At 43.7% G+C, this 15931-nt stretch overlaps 13 non-coding genes and 1 pseudogene across 13 annotated transcripts; all 14 read left to right on the forward strand.

Moving 5' to 3' along the window:
- The first annotated feature begins 340 nt into the window (after nt 1-340).
- On the forward strand, nt 341-459 carry LOC136740458 (5S ribosomal RNA). Its single transcript, XR_010813292.1, has one exon. It is a non-coding gene; the product is annotated as a 5S ribosomal RNA (ribosomal RNA).
- Nucleotides 460-1514: 1055 nt separating this feature from the next.
- LOC136740760 (uncharacterized) lies at nt 1515-1623 on the forward strand (annotated as a pseudogene).
- Nucleotides 1624-2678: 1055 nt separating this feature from the next.
- Nucleotides 2679-2797, forward strand: LOC136740500 (5S ribosomal RNA). The gene has a single exon (XR_010813331.1). It is a non-coding gene; the product is annotated as a 5S ribosomal RNA (ribosomal RNA).
- Nucleotides 2798-3863: 1066 nt separating this feature from the next.
- LOC136740631 (5S ribosomal RNA) lies at nt 3864-3982 on the forward strand. The gene has a single exon (XR_010813456.1). It is a non-coding gene; the product is annotated as a 5S ribosomal RNA (ribosomal RNA).
- A 1055-nt stretch (nt 3983-5037) lies between these two features.
- Nucleotides 5038-5156, forward strand: LOC136740368 (5S ribosomal RNA). Its single transcript, XR_010813204.1, has one exon. It is a non-coding gene; the product is annotated as a 5S ribosomal RNA (ribosomal RNA).
- Nucleotides 5157-6211: 1055 nt separating this feature from the next.
- On the forward strand, nt 6212-6330 carry LOC136740303 (5S ribosomal RNA). Its single transcript, XR_010813141.1, has one exon. It is a non-coding gene; the product is annotated as a 5S ribosomal RNA (ribosomal RNA).
- Nucleotides 6331-7385: 1055 nt separating this feature from the next.
- Nucleotides 7386-7504, forward strand: LOC136740459 (5S ribosomal RNA). The gene has a single exon (XR_010813293.1). It is a non-coding gene; the product is annotated as a 5S ribosomal RNA (ribosomal RNA).
- A 1066-nt stretch (nt 7505-8570) lies between these two features.
- LOC136740656 (5S ribosomal RNA) lies at nt 8571-8689 on the forward strand. Its single transcript, XR_010813479.1, has one exon. It is a non-coding gene; the product is annotated as a 5S ribosomal RNA (ribosomal RNA).
- A 1066-nt stretch (nt 8690-9755) lies between these two features.
- Nucleotides 9756-9874, forward strand: LOC136740713 (5S ribosomal RNA). Its single transcript, XR_010813530.1, has one exon. It is a non-coding gene; the product is annotated as a 5S ribosomal RNA (ribosomal RNA).
- Nucleotides 9875-10929: 1055 nt separating this feature from the next.
- Nucleotides 10930-11048, forward strand: LOC136740354 (5S ribosomal RNA). Its single transcript, XR_010813191.1, has one exon. It is a non-coding gene; the product is annotated as a 5S ribosomal RNA (ribosomal RNA).
- Nucleotides 11049-12114: 1066 nt separating this feature from the next.
- LOC136740304 (5S ribosomal RNA) lies at nt 12115-12233 on the forward strand. The gene has a single exon (XR_010813142.1). It is a non-coding gene; the product is annotated as a 5S ribosomal RNA (ribosomal RNA).
- Nucleotides 12234-13299: 1066 nt separating this feature from the next.
- Nucleotides 13300-13418, forward strand: LOC136740305 (5S ribosomal RNA). The gene has a single exon (XR_010813143.1). It is a non-coding gene; the product is annotated as a 5S ribosomal RNA (ribosomal RNA).
- A 1058-nt stretch (nt 13419-14476) lies between these two features.
- On the forward strand, nt 14477-14596 carry LOC136740590 (5S ribosomal RNA). Its single transcript, XR_010813417.1, has one exon. It is a non-coding gene; the product is annotated as a 5S ribosomal RNA (ribosomal RNA).
- A 1066-nt stretch (nt 14597-15662) lies between these two features.
- LOC136740448 (5S ribosomal RNA) lies at nt 15663-15781 on the forward strand. Its single transcript, XR_010813283.1, has one exon. It is a non-coding gene; the product is annotated as a 5S ribosomal RNA (ribosomal RNA).
- The last annotated feature ends 150 nt before the right edge of the window (nt 15782-15931 follow it).

A 15931-nucleotide genomic window follows, 5' to 3' on the forward strand; every position in this document is an offset into this window, starting at 1 on the left:
CATAGTGATGCAACCTCCTTTCAGTTTCATACTGCATGTCAATTGAAATCCTTACTGAAATGCACACCTTCTCAAGATTGCGCTTGACTGCCGTGTCAGGCACTCAATTACAGCTGTATTATCAAGACAATGTGTTCGTTTTGTAAAATATAGTTCCGGTCTGGTGTGGCACCCCAGCTAACGCACAACGTTGCCACAACGTTTCGTGTTAGCAGGGACTGTCTGCAGCGTGCTGGTGTGTCCCGGACTTTAGAGTAGAGAGACAGTTCAACTGCAAGTATGAGTGGCAGAAACGGATATTGCCTTCCCTTTAAGTAGAGGGTCAGGGACAGCCTCCCTGGCTTACGGCCATACTAGTCTGAATACGCCCGATCTCGTCCGATCTCGGAAGCTAAGCAGGTTCGGGCCTGGTTAGTACTTGGATGGGAGACCGCCTGGGAATACCAGGTGCTGTAAGCTTTTGCATCTTTTACACACCAGAGGGCGACAAATCACGAGTTTTAACTTTGGATACACGCAATTTCATCATTATTTCAGATTTGACTTCCCCAAATTCACAGGCATACAATAGATCTTGTTCTCCAACGTAAACGGTCCCTAGTAACTAGGGTACATTCGTAAATAAATTGAGCATCATGGCTAGAAGTGACTAAATGTTGCCTAATCTTTCTCATCGAGAAATGACACAATTACAGCAACACAAAAAGGAACTCCACCGGGAAATGTTCAGTGTTCACAAGGAGCCTCATTCAACACACACGGTTCCATTCCCATTCATGCAAAGCACGAAAGTGTAAAACTTGGGAACATACTTGAGAGCAAAGATCACATTCAATCTCATTCAAGGCACGGATGTGAATGCAACGGGATGAAATTACTGAAATGATGCCTGCCCTCGAACTGTGATGATGGACTACCCGACTCGCCAATAATATTGGGTTCTGGTGTATTGAAATACAGGAGCTGCTGGATTTGTGTGTTTTCTTACCCCCTCACCATAGTTTGTCAAATGTTTAAACAACTGAACTTATATTCAAGGTTTGTTTCTCTTCATATGTTTTACTGGTTTACATTTGTCTCAGCAACCTGTTGAATGATTCTTCTGCTTTCAAAACAAAATGACAACAGGATGAATGCACACACTTGAAAATATAATACATGCAATGTTATGCATCATAGTGATGCAACCTCCTTTCAGTTTCATACTGCATGTCAATTGAAATCCTTACTGAAATGCACACCTTCTCAAGATTGCACTTGACTGGCGTGTCAGGCACTCAATTACAGCTGTTTTATCAAGACAATGTGTTCGTTTTGTAAAATATAGTTCCGGTCTGGTGTGGCACCCCAGCTAACGCACAACGTTGCCACAACGTTTCGTGTTAGCAGGGACTGTCTGCGGCGCGCTGGTGTGTCCCGGACTTTAGAGTAGAGAGACAGTTCATTTGCAAGTATCAGCGGCAGAAACGGATATTGCCTTCCCTTTAAGTAGAGCGTCAGGGACAGCCTCCCTGGCTTACGGCCATACTAGCCTGAATACGCCCGATCTCGGAAGCTAAGCAGGCTCGGGCCTGGTCAGTACTTGGATGGGAGACCGCCTGGGATTACCAGGTGCTGTAAGCTTTTGCATCTTTTACACACCAGAGGGCGACAAATCACGAGTTTTAACTTTGGATACACGCAATTTCATCATTATTTCAGATTTGACTTCCCCAAATACACAGGCATACAATAGATCTTGTTCTCCAACGTAAACGGTCCCTAGTAACTAGGGTACATTCGTAAATAAATTGAGCATCATGGCTAGAAGTGACTAAATGTTGCCTAATCTTTCTCATCGAGAAATGACACAATTACAGCAACACAAAAAGGAACTCCACCGGACAAAGTTCAGTGCTCACAAGGAGCCTCATTCAACACACACGGTTCCATTCCCATTCATGCAAAGCACGAAAGTGTAAAACTTGGGAACATACTTGAGAGCAAAGATCACATTCAATCTCATTCAAGGCACGGATGTGAATGCAACGGGATGAAATTACTGAAATGATGCCTGCCCTCGAACTGTGATGATGGACTACCCGACTTGCCAATAATATTGGGTTCTGGTGTATTGAAATACAGGAGCTGCTGGATTTGTGTGTTTTCTTACCCCCTCACCATAGTTTGTCAAATGTTTAAACAACTGAACTTATATTCAAGGTTTGTTTCTCTTCATATGTTTTACTGGTTTAAATTTGTCTCAGCAACCTGTTGAATGATTCTTCTGCTTTCAAAACAAAATGACAACAGGATGAATGCACACACTTGAAAATACAATACATGCAATGTTATGCATCATAGTGATGCAACCTCCTTTCAGTTTCATACTGCATGTCAATTGAAATCCTTACTGAAATGCACACCTTCTCAAGATTGCGCTTGACTGGCGTGTCAGGCACTCAATTACAGCTGTATTATCAAGACAATGTGTTCGTTTTGTAAAATATAGTTCCGGTCTGGTGTGGCACCCCAGCTAACGCACAACGTTGCCACAACGTTTCGTGTTAGCAGGGACTGTCTGCGGCGCGCTGGTGTGTCCCGGACTTTAGAGTAGAGAGACAGTTCAACTGCAAGTATGAGCGGCAGAAACGGATATTGCCTTCCCTTTAAGTAGAGCGTCAGGGACAGCCTCCCTGGCTTACGGCCATACTAGCCTGAATACGCCCGATCTCGTCCGATCTTGGAAGCTAAGCAGGCTCGGGCCTGGTCAGTACTTGGATGGGAGACCGCCTGGGAATACCAGGTGCTGTAAGCTTTTGCATCTTTTACACACCAGAGGGCGACAAATCACGAGTTTTAACTTTGGATACACGCAATTTCATCATTATTTCAGATTTGACTTCCCCAAATACACAGGCATACAATAGATCTTGTTCTCCAACGTAAACGGTCCCTAGTAACTAGGGTACATTCGTAAATAAATTGAGCATCATGGCTAGAAGTGACTAAATGTTGCCTAATCTTTCTCATCGAGAAATGACACAATTACAGCAACACAAAAAGGAACTCCACCGGACAAAGTTCAGTGCTCACAAGGAGCCTCATTCAACACACACGGTTCCATTCCCATTCATGCAAAGCACGAAAGTGTAAAACTTGGGAACATACTTGAGAGCAAAGATCACATTCAATCTCATTCAAGGCACGGATGTGAATGCAACGGGATGAAATTACTGAAATGATGCCTGCCCTCGAACTGTGATGATGGACTACCCGACTCGCCAATAATATTGGGTTCTGGTGTATTGAAATACAGGAGCTGCTGGATTTGTGTGTTTTCTTACCCCCTCACCATAGTTTGTCAAATGTTTAAACAACTGAACTTATATTCAAGGTTTGATTCTCTTCATATGTTTTACTGGTTTACATTTGTCTCAGCAACCTGTTGAATGATTCTTCTGCTTTCAAAACAAAATGACAACAGGATGAATGCACACACTTGAAAATACAATACATGCAATGTTATGCATCATAGTGATGCAACCTCCTTTCAGTTTCATACTGCATGTCAATTGAAATCCTTACTGAAATGCACACCTTCTCAAGATTGCGCTTGACTGGCGTGTCAGGCACTCAATTACAGCTGTTTTATCAAGACAATGTGTTCGTTTTGTAATATATAGTTCCGGTCTGGTGTGGCACCCCAGCTAACGCACAACGTTGCCACAATGTTGCCACAACGTGGCGTGTTAGCAGGGACTGGCTGCGGCGCGCTGGTGTGTCCCGGGCTTTAGAGTAGAGAGACAGTTCAACTGCAAGTATGAGCGGCAGAAACGGATATTGCCTTCCCTTTAAGTAGAGCGTCAGGGACATCCTACCTGGCTTACGGCCATACTAGCCTGAATACGCCCGATCTCGTCCGATCTCGGAAGCTAAGCAGGCTCGGGCCTGGTCAGTACTTGGATGGGAGAGCGCCTGGGAGTACCAGGTGCTGTAAGCTTTTGCATCTTTTACACACCAGAGGGCGACAAATCACGATTTTTAACTTTGGATACGCGCAATTTCATCATTATTTCAGATTTGACTTCCCCAAATACACAGGCATACAATAGATCTTGTTCTCCAACGTAAACGGTCCCTAGTAACTAGGGTACATTCGTAAATAAATTGAGCATCATGGCTAGAAGTGACTAAATGTTGCCTAATCTTTCTCATCGAGAAATGACACAATTACAGCAACACAAAAAGGAACTCCACCGGACAAAGTTCAGTGCTCACAAGGAGCCTCATTCAACACACACGGTTCCATTCCCATTCATGCAAAGCACGAAAGTGTAAAACTTGGGAACATACTTGAGAGCAAAGATCACATTCAATCTCATTCAAGGCACGGATGTGAATGCAACGGGATGAAATTACTGAAATGATGCCTGCCCTCGAACTGTGATGATGGACTACCCGACTCGCCAATAATATTGGGTTCTGGTGTATTGAAATACAGGAGCTGCTGGATTTGTGTGTTTTCTTACCCCCTCACCATAGTTTGTCAAATGTTTAAACAACTGAACTTATATTCAAGGTTTGTTTCTCTTCATATGTTTTACTGGTTTACATTTGTCTCAGCAACCTGTTGAATGATTCTTCTGCTTTCAAAACAAAATGACAACAGGATGAATGCACACACTTGAAAATACAATACATGCAATGTTATGCATCATAGTGATGCAACCTCCTTTCAGTTTCATACTGCATGTCAATTGAAATCCTTACTGAAATGCACACCTTCTCAAGATTGAGCTTGACTGGCGTGTCAGGCACTCAATTACAGCTGTTTTATCAAGACAATGTGTTCGTTTTGTAAAAAATAGTTCCGGTCTGGTGTGGCACCCCAGCTAACGCACAACGTTGCCACAATGTGGCATGTAAGCAGGGACTGTCTGCGGCGCGCTGGTGTGTCCCGGGCTTTAGAGTAGAGAGACAGTTCAACTGTAAGTATGAACGGCAGAAACGGATATTGCCTTCCCTTTAAGTAGAGCGTCAGGGACAGCCTCCCTGGCTTACGGCCATACTAGCCTGAATACGCCCGATCTCGTCTGATCTCGGAAGCTAAGCAGGCTCGGGCCTGGTCAGTACTTGGATGGGAGACCGCCTGGGAATACCAGGTGCTGTAAGCTTTTGCATCTTTTACACACCAGAGGGCGACAAATCACGAGTTTTAACTTTGGATACACGCAATTTCATCATTATTTCAGATTTGACTTCCCCAAATACACAGGCATCCAATAGATCTTGTTCTCCAACGTAAACGGTCCGTAGTAACTAGGGTACATTCGTAAATAAATTGAGCATCATGGCTAGAAGTGACTAAATGTTGCCTAATCTTTCTCATCGAGAAATGACACAATTACAGCAACACAAAAAGGAACTCCACCGGACAAAGTTCAGTGCTCACAAGGAGCCTCATTCAACACACACGGTTCCATTCCCATTCATGCAAAGCACGAAAGTGTAAAACTTGGGAACATACTTGAGAGCAAAGATCACATTCAATCTCATTCAAGGCACGGATGTGAATGCAACGGGATGAAATTACTGAAATGATGCCTGCCCTCGAACCCGGATGATGGACTACCCGACTCGCCAATAATATTGGGTTCTGGTGTATTGAAATACAGGAGCTGCTGGATTTGTGTGTTTTCTTACCCCCTCACCATAGTTTGTCAAATGTTTAAACAACTGAACTTATATTCAAGGTTTGTTTCTCTTCATATGTTTTACTGGTTTACATTTGTCTCAGCAACCTGTTGAATGATTCTTCTGCTTTCAAAACAAAATGACAACAGGATGAATGCACACACTTGAAAATACAATACATGCAATGTTATGCATCATAGTGATGCAACCTCCTTTCAGTTTCATACTGCATGTCAATTGAAATCCTTACTGAAATGCACACCTTCTCAAGATTGCGCTTGACTGGCGTGTCAGGCACTCAATTACAGCTGTTTTATCAAGACAATGTGTTCGTTTTGTAAAATATAGTTCCGGTCTGGTGTGGCACCCCAGCTAACGCACAACGTTGCCACAACGTTTCGTGTTAGCAGGGACTGTCTGCGGCGCGCTGGTGTGTCCCGGACTTTAGAGTAGAGAGACAGTTCAACTGTAAGTATGAGCGGCAGAAACGGATATTGCCTTCCCTTTAAGTAGAGCGTCAGGGACAGCCTCTCTGGCTTACGGCCATACTAGCCTGAATACGCCCGATCTCGTCCGATCTCGGAAGCTAAGCAGGCTCGGGCCTGGTCAGTACTTGGATGGGAGACCGCCTGGGAATACCAGGTGCTGTAAGCTTTTGCATCTTTTACACACCAGAGGGCGACAAATCACGAGTTTTAACTTTGGATACACGCAATTTCATCATTATTTCAGATTTGACTTCCCCAAATACACAGGCATACAATAGATCTTGTTCTCCAACGTAAACGGTCCCTAGTAACTAGGGTACATTCGTAAATAAATTGAGCATCATGGCTAGAAGTGACTAAATGTTGCCTAATCTTTCTCATCGAGAAATGACACAATTACAGCAACACAAAAAGGAACTCCACCGGACAAAGTTCAGTGCTCACAAGGAGCCTCATTCAACACACACGGTTCCATTCCCATTCATGCAAAGCACGAAAGTGTAAAACTTGGGAACATACTTGAGAGCAAAGATCACATTCAATCTCATTCAAGGCACGGATGTGAATGCAACGGGATGAAATTACTGAAATGATGCCTGCCCTCGAACTGTGAAGATGGACTACCCGACTCGCCAATAATATTGGGTTCTGGTGTATTGAAATACAGGAGCTGCTGGATTTGTGTGTTTTCTTACCCCCTCACCATAGTTTGTCAAATGTTTAAACAACTGAACTTATATTCAAGGTTTGTTTCTCTTCATATGTTTTACTGGTTTACATTTGTCTCAGCAACCTGTTGAATGATTCTTCTGCTTTCAAAACAAAATGACAACAGGATGAATGCACACACTTGAAAATACAATACATGCAATGTTATGCATCATAGTGATGCAACCTCCTTTCAGTTTCATACTGCATGTCAATTGAAATCCTTACTGAAATGCACACCTTCTCAAGATTGCGCTTGACTGGCGTGTCAGGCACTCAATTACAGCTGTATTATCAAGACAATGTGTTCGTTTTGTAAAATATAGTTCCGGTCTGGTGTGGCACCCCAGCTAACGCACAACGTTGCCACAACGTTTCGTGTTAGCAGGGACTGTCTGCAGCGTGCTGGTGTGTCCCGGACTTTAGAGTAGAGAGACAGTTCAACTGCAAGTATGAGTGGCAGAAACGGATATTGCCTTCCCTTTAAGTAGAGGGTCAGGGACAGCCTCCCTGGCTTACGGCCATACTAGTCTGAATACGCCCGATCTCGTCCGATCTCGGAAGCTAAGCAGGTTCGGGCCTGGTTAGTACTTGGATGGGAGACCGCCTGGGAATACCAGGTGCTGTAAGCTTTTGCATCTTTTACACACCAGAGGGCGACAAATCACGAGTTTTAACTTTGGATACACGCAATTTCATCATTATTTCAGATTTGACTTCCCCAAATTCACAGGCATACAATAGATCTTGTTCTCCAACGTAAACGGTCCCTAGTAACTAGGGTACATTCGTAAATAAATTGAGCATCATGGCTAGAAGTGACTAAATGTTGCCTAATCTTTCTCATCGAGAAATGACACAATTACAGCAACACAAAAAGGAACTCCACCGGGCAATGTTCAGTGTTCACAAGGAGCCTCATTCAACACGCACGGTTCCAATCCCATTCATGCAAAGCACGAAAGTGTAAAACTTGGGAACATACTTGAGAGCAAAGATCACATTCAATCTCATTCAAGGCACGGATGTGAATGCAACGGGATGAAATTACTGAAATGATGCCTGCCCTCGAACTGTGATGATGGACTACCCGACTCGCCAATAATATTGGGTTCTGGTGTATTGAAATACAGGAGCTGCTGGATTTGTGTGTTTTCTTACCCCCTCACCATAGTTTGTCAAATGTTTAAACAACTGAACTTATATTCAAGGTTTGTTTCTCTTCATATGTTTTACTGGTTTACATTTGTCTCAGCAACCTGTTGAATGATTCTTCTGCTTTCAAAACAAAATGACAACAGGATGAATGCACACACTTGAAAATATAATACATGCAATGTTATGCATCATAGTGATGCAACCTCCTTTCAGTTTCATACTGCATGTCAATTGAAATCCTTACTGAAATGCACACCTTCTCAAGATTGCGCTTGACTGGCGTGTCAGGCACTCAATTACAGCTGTTTTATCAAGACAATGTGTTCGTTTTGTAAAATATAGTTCCGGTCTGGTGTGGCACCCCAGCTAACGCACAACGTTGCCACAACGTTGCCACAACGTTTCGTGTTAGCAGGGACTGTCTGCGGCGCGCTGGTGTGTCCCGGACTTTAGAGTAGAGAGACAGTTCATTTGCAAGTATCAGCGGCAGAAACGGATATTGCCTTCCCTTTAAGTAGAGCGTCAGGGACAGCCTCCCTGGCTTACGGCCATACTAGCCTGAATACGCCCGATCTCGTCCGATCTCGGAAGCTAAGCAGGCTCGGGCCTGGTCAGTACTTGGATGGTAGACGGCCTGGGAATACCAGGTGCTGTAAGCTTTTGCATCTTTTACACACCAGAGGGCGACAAATCACGAGTTTTAACTTTGGATACACGCAATTTCATCATTATTTCAGATTTGACTTCCCCAAATACACAGGCATACAATAGATCTTGTTCTCCAACGTAAACGGTCCCTAGTAACTAGGGTACATTCGTAAATAAATTGAGCATCATGGCTAGAAGTGACTAAATGTTGCCTAATCTTTCTCATCGAGAAATGACACAATTACAGCAACACAAAAAGGAACTCCACCGGACAAAGTTCAGTGCTCACAAGGAGCCTCATTCAACACACACGGTTCCATTCCCATTCATGCAAAGCACGAAAGTGTAAAACTTGGGAACATACTTGAGAGCAAAGATCACATTCAATCTCATTCAAGGCACGGATGTGAATGCAACGGGATGAAATTACTGAAATGATGCCTGCCCTCGAACTGTGATGATGGACTACCCGACTCGCCAATAATATTGGGTTCTGGTGTATTGAAATACAGGAGCTGCTGGATTTGTGTGTTTTCTTACCCCCTCACCATAGTTTGTCAAATGTTTAAACAACTGAACTTATATTCAAGGTTTGATTCTCTTCATATGTTTTACTGGTTTACATTTGTCTCAGCAACCTGTTGAATGATTCTTCTGCTTTCAAAACAAAATGACAACAGGATGAATGCACACACTTGAAAATACAATACATGCAATGTTATGCATCATAGTGATGCAACCTCCTTTCAGTTTCATACTGCATGTCAATTGAAATCCTTACTGAAATGCACACCTTCTCAAGATTGCGCTTGACTGGCGTGTCAGGCACTCAATTACAGCTGTTTTATCAAGACAATGTGTTCGTTTTGTAATATATAGTTCCGGTCTGGTGTGGCACCCCAGCTAACGCACAACGTTGCCACAATGTTGCCACAACGTGGCGTGTTAGCAGGGACTGTCTGCGGCGCGCTGGTGTGTCCCAGGCTTTAGAGAAGAGAGACAGTTCAACTGTAAGTATGAACGGCAGAAACGGATATTGCCTTCCCTTTAAGTAGAGCGTCAGGGACAGCCTTCCTGGCTTACGGCCCTACTAGCCTGAATACGCCCGATCTCGTCCGATCTCGGAAGCTAAGCAGGCTCGTTCCTGGTCAGTACTTGCATGGGAGACCGCCTGGGAATACCAGGTGCTGTAAGCTTTTGCATCTTTTACACACCAGAGGGCGACAAATCACGAGTTTTAACTTTGGATACACGCAATTTCATCATTATTTCAGATTTGACTTCCCCAAATACACAGGCATACAATAGATCTTGTTCTCCAACGTAAACGGTCCCTAGTAACTAGGGTACATTCGTAAATAAATTGAGCATCATGGCTAGAAGTGACTAAATGTTGCCTAATCTTTCTCATCGAGAAATGACACAATTACAGCAACACAAAAAGGAACTCCACCGGACAAAGTTCAGTGCTCACAAGGAGCCTCATTCAACACACACGGTTCCATTCCCATTCATGCAAAGCACGAAAGTGTAAAACTTGGGAACATACTTGAGAGCAAAGATCACATTCAATCTCATTCAAGGCACGGATGTGAATGCAACGGGATGAAATTACTGAAATGATGCCTGCCCTCGAACTGTGATGATGGACTACCCGACTCGCCAATAATATTGGGTTCTGGTGTATTGAAATACAGGAGCTGCTGGATTTGTGTGTTTTCTTACCCCCTCACCATAGTTTGTCAAATGTTTAAACAACTGAACTTATATTCAAGGTTTGTTTCTCTTCATATGTTTTACTGGTTTACATTTGTCTCAGCAACCTGTTGAATGATTCTTCTGCTTTCAAAACAAAATGACAACAGGATGAATGCACACACTTGAAAATACAATACATGCAATGTTATGCATCATAGTGATGCAACCTCCTTTCAGTTTCATACTGCATGTCAATTGAAATCCTTACTGAAATGCACACCTTCTCAAGATTGCGCTTGACTGGCGTGTCAGGCACTCAATTACAGCTGTTTTATCAAGACAATGTGTTCGTTTTGTAATATATAGTTCCGGTCTGGTGTGGCACCCCAGCTAACGCACAACGTTGCCACAACGTTTCGTGTTAGCAGGGACTGTCTGCGGCGCGCTGGTGTGTCCCGGACTTTAGAGTAGAGAGACAGTTCAACTGCAAGTATGAGCGGCAGAAACGGATATTGCCTTCCCTTTAAGTAGAGCGTCAGGGACAGCCTCCCTGGCTTACGGCCATACTAGCCTGAATACGCCCGATCTCGTCCGATCTCGGAAGCTAAGCAGGCTCGGGCCTGGTCAGTACTTGGATGGGAGACCACCTGGGAAAACCAGGTGCTGTAAGCTTTTGCATCTTTTACACACCAGAGGGCGACAAATCACGAGTTTTAACTTTGGATACACGCAATTTCATCATTATTTCAGATTTGACTTCCCCAAATACACAGGCATACAATAGATCTTGTTCTCCAACGTAAACGGTCCCTAGTAACTAGGGTACATTCGTAAATAAATTGAGCATCATGGCTAGAAGTGACTAAATGTTGCCTAATCTTTCTCATCGAGAAATGACACAATTACAGCAACACAAAAAGGAACTCCACCGGACAGAGTTCAGTGCTCACAAGGAGCCTCATTCAACACACACGGTTCCATTCCCATTCATGCAAAGCACGAAAGTGTAAAACTTGGGAACATACTTGAGAGCAAAGATCACATTCAATCTCATTCAAGGCACGGATGTGAATGCAACGGGATGAAATTACTGAAATGATGCCTGCCCTCGAACTGTGATGATGGACTACCCGACTCGCCAATAATATTGGGTTCTGGTGTATTGAAATACAGGAGCTGCTGGATTTGTGTGTTTTCTTACCCCCTCACCATAGTTTGTCAAATGTTTAAACAACTGAACTTATATTCAAGGTTTGTTTCTCTTCATATGTTTTACTGGTTTACATTTGTCTCAGCAACCTGTTGAATGATTCTTCTGCTTTCAAAACAAAATGACAACAGGATGAATGCACACACTTGAAAATACAATACATGCAATGTTATGCATCATAGTGATGCAACCTCCTTTCAGTTTCATACTGCATGTCAATTGAAATCCTTACTGAAATGCACACCTTCTCAAGATTGCGCTTGACTGGCGTGTCAGGCACTCAATTACAGCTGTTTTATCAAGAGAATGTGTTCGTTTTGTAATATATAGTTCCGGTCTGGTGTGGCACCCCAGCTAACGCACAACGTTGCCACAATGTTGCCACAACGTGGCGTGTTATCAGGGACTGTCTGCGGCGCGCTGGTGTGTCCCGGGCTTTAGAGTAGAGAGACAGTTCAACTGTAAGTATGAACGGCAGAAACGGATATTGCCTTCCCTTTAAGTAGAGCGTCAGGGACAGCCTCCCTGGCTTACGGCCATACTAGCCTGAATACGCCCGATCTCGTCCGATCTCGGAAGCTAAGCAGGCTCGGGCCTGGTCAGTACTTGGATGGGAGACCGCCTGGGAATACCAGGTGCTGTAAGCTTTTGCATCTTTTACACACCAGAGGGCGACAAATCACGAGTTTTAACTTTGGATACACGCAATTTCATCATTATTTCAGATTTGACTTCCCCAAATACACAGGCATACAATAGATCTTGTTCTCCAACGTAAACGGTCCCTAGTAACTAGGGTACATTCATAAATAAATTGAGCATCATGGCTAGAAGTGACTAAATGTTGCCTAATCTTTCTCATCGAGAAATGACACAATTACAGCAACACAAAAAGGAACTCCACCGGACAAAGTTCAGTGCTCACAAGGAGCCTCATTCAACACACACGGTTCCATTCCCATTCATGCAAAGCACGAAAGTGTAAAACTTGGGAACATACTTGAGAGCAAAGATCACATTCAATCTCATTCAAGGCACGGATGTGAATGCAACGGGATGAAATTACTGAAATGATGCCTGCCCTCGAACTGTGATGATGGACTACCCGACTCGCCAATAATATTGGGTTCTGGTGTATTGAAATACAGGAGCTGCTGGATTTGTGTGTTTTCTTACCCCCTCACCATAGTTTGTCAAATGTTTAAACAACTGAACTTATATTCAAGGTTTGTTTCTCTTCATATGTTTTACTGGTTTACATTTGTCTCAGCAACCTGTTGAATGATTCTTCTGCTTTCAAAACAAAATGACAACAGGATGAATGCACACACTTGAAAATACAATACATGCAATGTTATGCATCATAGTGATGCAACCTCCTTTCAGTTTCATACTGCATGTCAATTGAAATCCTTACTGAAATGCACACCTTCTCAAGATTGCGCTTGACTGGCGTGTCAGGCACTCAATTACAGCTGTTTTATCAAGAGAATGTGTTCGTTTTGTAATATATAGTTCCGGTCTGGTGTGGCACCCCAGCTAACGCACAACGTTGCCACAATGTTGCCACAACGTGGCGTGTTATCAGGGACTGTCTGCGGCGCGCTGGTGTGTCCCGGGCTTTAGAGTAGAGAGACAGTTCAACTGTAAGTATGAACGGCAGAAACGGATATTGCCTTCCCTTTAAGTAGAGCGTCAGTGACAGCCTCCCTGGCTTACGGCCATACTAGCCTGAATACGCCCGATCTCGTCCGATCTCGGAAGCTAAGCAGGCTCGGGCCTGGTCAGTACTTGGATGGGAGACCGCCTGGGAATACCAGGTGCTGTAAGCTTTTGCATCTTTTACACACCAGAGGGCGACAAATCACGAGTTTTAACTTTGGATACACGCAATTTCATCATTATTTCAGATTTGACTTCCCCAAATACACAGGCATACAATAGATCTTGTTCTCCAACGTAAACGGTCCCTAGTAACTAGGGTACATTCATAAATAAATTGAGCATCATGGCTAGAAGTGACTAAATGTTGCATAATCTTTCTCATCGAGAAATGACACAATTACAGCAACACAAAAAGGAACTCCACCGGACAAAGTTCAGTGCTCACAAGGAGCCTCATTCAACACACACGGTTCCATTCCCATTCATGCAAAGCACGAAAGTGTAAAACTTGGGAACATACTTGAGAGCAAAGATCACATTCAATCTCATTCAAGGCACGGATGTGAATGCAACGGGATGAAATTACTGAAATGATGCCTGCCCTCGAACTGTGATGATGGACTACCCGACTCGCCAATAATATTGGGTTCTGGTGTATTGAAATACAGGAGCTGCTGGATTTGTGTGTTTTCTTACCCCCTCACCATAGTTTGTCAAATGTTTAAACAACTGAACTTATATTCAAGGTTTGTTTCTCTTCATATGTTTTACTGGTTTACATTTGTCTCAGCAACCTCAGCAAAAATGATTCTTCTACTTTCAAAACAAAATGACAACAGGATGAATGCACACACTTGAAAATACAATACATGCAATGTTATGCATCATAGTGATGCAACCTCCTTTCAGTTTCATACTGCATGTCAATTGAAATCCTTACTGAAATGCACACCTTCTCAAGATTGCGCTTGACTGGCGTGTCAGGCACTCAATTACAGCTGTTTTATCAAGACAATGTGTTCGTTTTGTAAAATATAGTTCCGGTCTGGTGTGGCACCCCAGCTAACGCACAACGTTGCCACAACGTGGCATATTAGCAGGGACTGTCTGCGGCGCGCTGGTGTGTCCCGGGCTTTAGAGTAGAGAGACAGTTCAACTGTAAGTATGAACGGCAGAAACGGATATTGCCATCCCTTTAAGTAGAGCGTCAGGGACAGCCTCCCTGGCTTACGGCCATACTAGCCTGAATACGCCCGATCTCGTCCGATCTCGGAAGCTAAGCAGGCTCGGGCCTGGTCAGTACTTGGATGGGAGACCGCCTGGGGAATACCAGGTGCTGTAAGCTTTTGCATCTTTTACACACCAGAGCGCGACAAATCACGAGTTTTAACTTTGGATACACGCAATTTCATCATTATTTCAGATTTGACTTCCCCAAATACACAGGCATACAATAGATCTTGTTCTCCAACGTAAACGGTCCCTAGTAACTAGGGTACATTCGTAAATAAATTGAGCATCATGGCTAGAAGTGACTAAATGTTGCCTAATCTTTCTCATCGAGAAATGACACAATTACAGCAACACAAAAAGGAACTCCACCGGACAAAGATCAGTGCTCACAAGGAGCCTCATTCAACACACACGGTTCCATTCCCATTCATGCAAAGCACGAAAGTGTAAAACTTGGGAACATACTTGAGAGCAAAGATCACATTCAATCTCATTCAAGGCACGGATGTGAATGCAACGGGATGAAATTACTGAAAAGATGCCTGCCCTCGAACTGTGATGATGGACTACCCGACTCGCCAATAATATTGGGTTCTGGTGTATTGAAATACAGGAGCTGCTGGATTTGTGTGTTTTCTTACCCCCTCACCATAGTTTGTCAAATGTTTAAACAACTGAACTTATATTCAAGGTTTGTTTCTCTTCATATGTTTTACTGGTTTACATTTGTCTCAGCAACCTGTTGAATGATTCTTCTGCTTTCAAAACAAAATGACAACAGGATGAATGCAAACACTTGAAAATACAATACATGCAATGTTATGCATCATAGTGATGCAACCTCCTTTCAGTTTCATACTGCATGTCAATTGAAATCCTTACTGAAATGCACACCTTCTCAAGATTGCGCTTGACTGGCATGTCAGGCACTCAATTACAGCTGTATTATCAAGACAATGTGTTCGTTTTGTAAAATATAGTTCCGGTCTGGTGTGGCACCCCAGCTAACGCACAACGTTGCCACAATGTTGCCACAACGTGGCGTCTTAGCAGGGACTGTCTGCGGCGCGCTGGTGTGTCCCGGGCTTTAGAGTAGAGAGACAGTTCAACTGTAAGTATGAACGGCAGAAACGGATATTGCCTTCCCTTTAAGTAGAGCGTCAGGGACAGCATTCCTGGCTTACGGCCATACTAGCCTGAATACGCCCGATCTCGTCCGATCTCGGAAGCTAAGCAGGCTCGGGCCTGGTCAGTACTTGCATGGGAGACCGCCTGGGAATACCAGGTGCTGTAAGCTTTTGCATCTTTTACACACCAGAGGGCGACAAATCACGAGTTTTAACTTTGGATACACGCAATTTCATCATTATTTCAGATTTGACTTCCCCAAATACACAGGCATACAATAGATCTTGTTCTCCAACGTAAACGGTCCCTAGTAACTAGG

The sequence above is a fragment of the Amia ocellicauda genome, unplaced genomic scaffold (genome assembly GCF_036373705.1).
Source record: "Amia ocellicauda isolate fAmiCal2 unplaced genomic scaffold, fAmiCal2.hap1 HAP1_SCAFFOLD_64, whole genome shotgun sequence".
In the NCBI taxonomy this organism is placed as follows: Eukaryota; Metazoa; Chordata; class Actinopteri; order Amiiformes; family Amiidae; genus Amia; species Amia ocellicauda.